Source organism: Suricata suricatta, chromosome 10 (genome assembly GCF_006229205.1).
Source record: "Suricata suricatta isolate VVHF042 chromosome 10, meerkat_22Aug2017_6uvM2_HiC, whole genome shotgun sequence".
NCBI lineage: Eukaryota > Metazoa > Chordata > Mammalia > Carnivora > Herpestidae > Suricata > Suricata suricatta.
This window is the reverse complement of record NC_043709.1, coordinates 14,848,915-14,855,815: the sequence shown is the minus strand read 5'-3', so window position 1 is coordinate 14,855,815 and position 6,901 is coordinate 14,848,915. Positions and strand designations below refer to the sequence as shown.

Genomic DNA, 6,901 nt, shown 5'->3' with positions numbered 1-6,901 from the left:
AACCGGCTCAAACAAAAGCTCGTAGGCAAAAGGCACAGGACGTGTTTGCGCAACACCAGTAGTTGAGCAGGACTAAAACAAAGGCCTCCCAGCTCTCATGACGGGACACAGGCGTAGCAGCATTTCAGGCGAAGAAAGGACACAGTGAGAAAAGTCTGCAGGACAGAGGGCAGCCTGGAGAGGGACAGACAGTAGGAAAAGAGACCGGACAGGCCGGGGTCACACCCGTGACTGTGAGGGCGAGTGGGGCCTGGACCCGAGCAGCGGCAGTAGGTGCAGAAGAGCGATGAAGTCGGGAGGCGCTCATAAGCTGGAATAAGTGCACGCCGGCGTCTTTATGGCAAGAAAGAGCTCATTTCAAATCCAACGAGGACTTTGAGGGAGAAGGTCGCTAAGGCATCGGCTGCCAACGTGTGAAAGAAGCATCTTTGGGGCTGGGAATAGGCGAGTGGAGCTGCGAGCTATTTATTTCAAGGAATCTGCAAATCCGTATGGTCCCCAAGGCCCCTCTCTACATCGAGTAAAGCATGCCGTGGACAGGCAGGTACTGCTATCTTACAAATACTGTACATATACGTGTTGATGTGATGAATAAAAGTTCACTCACAAACCGTACTGAATTCATTGTATCCTTGTGTCCATCTGTATTGGCTAGATCTTCTCAGCCAAAATAATGCTAATAAAGACTAGCTATCGTGTGGAATGGAGATCCACAAAATTTAAGCTTTAAAAAAATTCTCAAAACTGGAAAGACTTAGACCTCTTAGCAATGAGTAACAGGAACTCAAATTAAACTAGCTTAGTAGTGGAAGAACACCGGGGTATTTTTCCGGTGGAAGGAGGGAGGGCGTGAACAACCAAGCTGTGGAAAGAACAGAGGTGCCGTGGGGTCTCAGTTACAACCAAAACCCGAGTCTGGTTACAGTGCAGGAGGAGAAAGGAATTTGTAAAATCCTTTTTTTCACGGTAAGTGACTTTTAAGCCTATTATTTTGTCTTCAAAGTGGGAAAAAAAAAACCCCAAACACGAATTTCTTTCTTTCCTGCTGTAACAGTTCTAAATTCCCTTTTCCTCCACCCTCTACCTGATGGTAGAGAAGCTCACTGGGAATAAAGTCAAACTCAGGAAAGAGAAATTCTGTACATATTGGTAACTCTAAAAACCACTATCTCTGAGTGGCTCAGTCGGTTAAGCAACCGACTCTTTATCCTGGCTCAGATCTTGGTCTCAAGGTTCTGAGTTCAAGCCCCACATTGGGCTTCCCTCTGGGCTACCTCATTTTATCCCTAAACCTGAAACTAAAAACTTGACTGTGGTTTCCTGTCTGATTTGTAGGTGGTTAAAAGAGTTACTTTCATAGTGTTAAAACGAAACCATTTGCATTCCAGAAGCACACTAGGTAATGGAAAGTAATAAAGTAAATTTCATATTAAACGTTCATGTGAGCCGTACAAGGTTACCAACTAATCAACAGTTAACAAAAAAGAGAATCCATATAAGCCAAAGAATATAGTAAACAAAGTGTATTTCTAAGCATGTATGTGCAATAAGTGAAAAGTGATTCTAACTGCAGATACTTTTGGTTAAACAAAGCACATTGAATGCCTGCATTTACCTTGACCGCCTTAGGGAAATCCATTAAAATGGCAGTATGTGGCCATTTTCAGGAAGGCTTATGCCCAATAGGACCATGAGAATGACGTCAAGAAGAGGATAAACAGAAAAGAGTTACTGACAAAATTTTGGAGACTGGAAATTCGATGAACCGAGGGATAACTGACATAGAAAAAAGACACCAGGTATCAAAAATTAAAGCCTGCAAGGACAAGGGAAGCCAAAAGCAAAAAGGACACATGTTAGAACCAGCTTACAGCAGCTCATGAGAGCCGGTGGTCAAATATTTAGGAAATTTACAAGCTGGTGAAAAGTAACCATTATTAAAAGTTAAATTGGGTAAGTTTCAATTAAATTATAGTTATTAAAACAAAGGGAATAGCTGTTCAAATTCTTCACTTTCTAGTTACGTTACCAGGTTTTACTATGATCTGTGCTCTCAGAGTCATTCACGTCGGCTGTGTCTGGAAGGTGGAAAACTGGGGGTCCTACTCGAGCATTTCTTCCCAAGACCGTGCTGGGCGACATCGTGAGCCCAGCCGAGGTCAGCTATGGCGGGAGGATTTACACCACGGGAACGAGCCACCAACTCCAGATCAGGGCTTTTCTTCCTGGCCAGCCAGTTACACGTTTCCCAGCACAGCGCCAGGATAAAAAAGCCCCGTGGCACCCCAGAGCGGCTTAGGAAGCAGAGATTCAGGGCACTTCTGAGAAGGGTGTGGGTGGGCTTGAAACCGGTCCCCCTACTGTACATGAGCAAGCGACGCCTATTCGCTTCCCCGGAGAAGCCAGGAATCTGCCTCAGAAGAGGGCGGTTCGAAAGGCTCAGGCTCAGAAGGCAGGGACCCGTTGCTATAACCAGGGGATCAGATAAAAGATCTTCTCGCAGTCAGCTCCAAGAACAAGGCAGCGAGGACTCCCGGAGTTGAGGAAACTAACCCAAAAGAAGGATCTAAAGAGACTGAAGTTTGAGGATCTGCCAACGAAATGGCCCGATCCTGGCTCTTTCACACTCAGGGAGGCCACACTCGCTCACTCCTTCCTCCCTCAAGCACATTTTTAATACATACTAACGTGCCAAGCACTGCTTGACATGCAGCAGACACCTTAGTGAACAAAAATAAAGACCCTGACCTCATGGCGCCGTGACTCTTCCTAAAACAGACAACAAATACAGCATAATGGTAAACCTAACAGAGCATGCCACATGGCATCATGTGACCCTATGGCCTATGGAAACTAAAGCAGAAGTAGACCCAGGAAGAAGTTTTTTAAAGGGCATCAGGGGAGGCCTCAGTGGTAAAGCATTATTTTAGCAGAAACCTGAAAAGAGATGAAATAAGCCAAGGGAACATCCAGGGGATATGCTCGCCAGGCTGTGGGAATAGCAAGTGCAAAGGCCCTGAGGCAACAACAAACCTGATCTGCCAGGGGAACCGAAGGAGTTCAGTGTGGCTGGAGGGAGAAAGGGGAGAGTGGCAGGCAGAAGGTGAGCCTTACAGGACACACGATAAGTGCACACAGGGCTTGCAAGTGGGTGGGCACGGACTCCCTTGATATGAAAGGACAATCAAGGGTCAACAGACATTTGAGGAACCCTCACGTGAGAAACACAGACCAAAACAAACAGAAAAGCAGGGAGCCAAAGAAACTTCCTACAAAACGATGAATTACAGGCTTCAACTCCATCATCAGATTAGAGAGTAAGCAAGAACCAGAAATCAAGAAGTCCAGAGCTGAACAAGAAGGTAGAATCTGATAAGCAGTAAGCTTGGTAGTAAGAGGGTTTGTTTTTAAGTATACACACTTGAGTTACTCAAAAGCCGATGACATTCTGGTCTGAGGCCCAGGGTATAAAGATTGCAAATATTGCAGGAAATAGAGCTGGGAGCCAGCCAGCTGCGGAGGATTGGAAAACTGAAGCCATAGAGTTTCAGCCTTCTCGGCTTCCTGTGTTTGTTTCCACGTGGTTTCCCTAGTTTTTCCATAGGTGTTAAGTTCTCACCAGTCTTAATTGTACTTGAGGGAAGTAAGGAAGAGGATGGGGGTGTCCCAAGCTTGTGGGAACCCAGTCCTCCTGCGAACCCCCTTTACTCACAGCACTGCCATACACACAGCACTCCGGATGCCCTTTCCCCACAGCAAGCAAGTCTCTACCACCCGCGGGGTGCTCTACAGCTCAACTCGGCCACTGTCCACTGGAGGTGGAGACAGGGCCAGGCCCCACAAGAGAAGGGCTGGGTCCGCAGACTGCCCCAGCCCCACTTCGGGGGGGCTGTCACCCGTGCTTCTGACCTACGGATCCGCTGTGCATGAGACGTTCCAAGGACCTCCTCTCCCTGGGTCCCATGAAGCTCCTATAGCAGCTCACAGAACCTAGAGAAACATTTTTACCTGCTAGACCACCGGCCCTGCTGGAAGAGGGTACAAGTCACCAAGAGCCAGGAAAGGACGCGGAGCGCCCAAGCGCACCACCCTCTCTGAGCCTCCACACGCTCACCAGCCTGGAAGCTCTCCTTGCAGGGTTTAATGAAGGCTTCATGACACAGGCTCAACTGATTAAAATCATTGGCAGTTTGGGATTGATTCAACCTGAGCCTCCTCCTCCAGGGAGCTCAGGGAGGTGGGCATGAAAGGTCCCACCTTCGAAGCACCTGCTGGATTTACACCCTTAGGTGTGCCCCCTCATTAACATAACAAAAGACATCCCTAGCTCTCATCACTTAGGAAATTCCAAAGGTTTTATCTTTTTGTTTGGTTTTATTTTAATTAAATCCATGTTAGTTCGTATATAAACGGTTTCAGGAGGATTTAGTGATTCATCACTTACATATAACACTCGGCGCTCATCCCAACAGGTGTCCTCCTTAATGCCCATCACCCTGCTAGCCCATCCCCCACCCACCTCCCCTCCAGCCACCCTCAGTTTGTTCTCTGTATTTAAGAGTCTCTTGGGCATCTGGGTGGCTCAATAGATTAAGCATCCAACTTCAGCCCAGGTCATGATCTCGCAGTTTGTGAGTTCAAGTCCTGCATCCTGCTCTCTGCTGTCGGCACACGGCCTGATTCAGATCCTCTGTCCTTCTCTCTGTGCCCCTCCCCTGATTGTGCATGCGCTTTCTCTCTTTCTGTCTCAAAAAGAAGTCTCTTATGGTTTGCCTCCCTCTGTTTTTATTTTATTTTTCCTTCCCTTCCCCTATGTTCATTTGTTATTTTTCTTAAATTCCACATGAGCGAAATCATGTATTTGTCTCTGACTTACTTCACTTAGTATAACACACTCTAGTTCCATCCACATTGTTGCAAATAACAAGACTTCATTCTTTTTAATCACCAATATTCCATTGTGTGTGTGTGTGTACATATATACCACATCTTCTTTACCATTCATCAGTCGATAGATATTTGGGCTCTTTCCATAATTGGGCTATTGTTGATAGTGCTGTGAACATTGGGGTGCGTGTGCCCCTTCAAATCAGCATTCTTGTGTCCTCTGGATACATTCCTAGTAGTGCCATTGCTAAGTCATAGTGTAGCTCTATTTTTAATTTTTTAAGGAACCTCCATACAGTTTTCCAGAGTGGCTGCACCAGTCTGCATTCCCACCAGCAGTGCAAGAGGGTTCCCATTTTCTCTGCATCCTCGCCAACATCTGTTGTTTCCTGAACTGTTAAATTTAGCCATTCTGACAGGTATGACGTGGTATCTCATTGTGGTTTTGATTTGTAAGGAAATTCCAAGGGTTTTTAGGAGCTGTGAGCCAGGCACTGGAGAAAGACCAAATATATGTTTATTATAAACTATAAAATCACAGCTAGCTCCTCATTATCAAGCAAAGAGATAACAGTAGGAGCCAGATTGTGAGAACCACGTGAAGGTCAGACTCGCACAGCATTACAAGGTCTTTAGCAGTAACTCGCACCTCTGGCAATTCTCCCATAGTTAAACGATAGAGGTCCTCATGGTTTTTATTTTAGTCCAGCCTTCCATGTTGGTGTCCCGTTATATTGTACACTGTCACTTTCTCCAGTACGAAATCCAAGGCAGGAAGACTCCTGGGAAGGAAGATACACACATTATCATACTTCATACATCGGGTAAGGATCTGCATATCTTTTAACTGATGAGAAAACCAGAGGCTCAGAAGGATAAAGTAATGTGTCCAATGCCACAAAGCTGGCATTGGCGGAGCAGGGAACGTGTGTCTATGTGTATGATCCCCAAATAGTGTTTTACATTACTATACCACACTAACAAACTATTTTACAGTTGATTCCTCAACCTGCCTTCAACAATGGCTCTCTTCCTGTACCTGAGACTCCAGGAAGGAAGAAGAGAGTGGGGGGGGAACCATCATTTACCAGCCTCCATTTCTCACCTCTAAATTCTCAAGAGTCACTAGACTAAGTATGGTGAGTACTCACTCCATGACACTAAGGGTTTTACTCGGTTATGTAGCAGAACCAAAGGAGAATTTGTCCACTTTTTGCACAACAAGCCAGTAAAAACTGACAGGTAGCTTTTGCAGTGAAGAAAGATGGGCTGTTTATTGGTTTGGCACCACCCAGGAGAACCAGGAGCTAATGCTCACAAGTCCCCACCTTCCCAATGGCTTGCAAGTGAGAGTTTTTAAGGGCAAAATTGGGGGGCAGGGGTCTCCTGAGAAGGTGTTGGAGGTTGATTGGAGGTCCATGAGCTTATACTAGCAGGTGCTCAGGGAACACTTGGTCTGGTCCCTCCAGAAGTCTTTTCCATCTCAAGAGTTGGAATCTGAAAAATACCATTCCTTGCAAACTAGTGGGGTTGCATTCCTACCGGTTCCTTGGCTGGGCCAGCGGGCGGCGCGGCAGACCAGAGCTCCAGGGCCTATCCCTTCATCTGAATTGACAAGATGGCTTCAATCAATCCCACTGCAGTCCTCACAACCTTAAGACATAGCCACGGGACACCTGGGTGGCTCAGTCGGTTTGGCGTCCGGCTTCGGCTCAAGTCATGATCTCACGGTTCCTGGGTTTGAGCCCCTCGTTGGGCTCTGTGCTGACAGCTAGCTCAGTGCCTGGAGCCTATCTTCCAATTCTGTGTCTCCCTCTTTGTCTGACCCTCCCCTGCTCACACTGTCTCTCCCTCTCTCTCTCAAATAAAACATTTAAAATAAAAAAGGCATAGCCACTATTATTATTCCTAACTTACAGCCAGAGAAGGGGGGGGGTCAAAAATTAGTTACTTAGCTAGTTGGCAGGGGAGCTGGGCTCAAAGGCCCACGGGCAGCATGCCCTCCACCCATCAA

At 46.6% G+C, this 6,901-nt stretch overlaps 1 long non-coding RNA gene across 1 annotated transcript; it reads right to left on the bottom strand.

Moving 5' to 3' along the window:
- Positions 1–5,386: 5,386 nt before the first annotated feature.
- On the bottom strand, positions 5,387–6,630 carry LOC115304326. Its single transcript, XR_003914383.1, has 2 exons — positions 6,430–6,630; positions 5,387–5,669 (listed from the first exon to the last, which is right to left on the bottom strand). It is a non-coding gene; the product is annotated as an uncharacterized LOC115304326 (long non-coding RNA).
- Between the last annotated feature and the right edge of the window lie 271 nt (positions 6,631–6,901).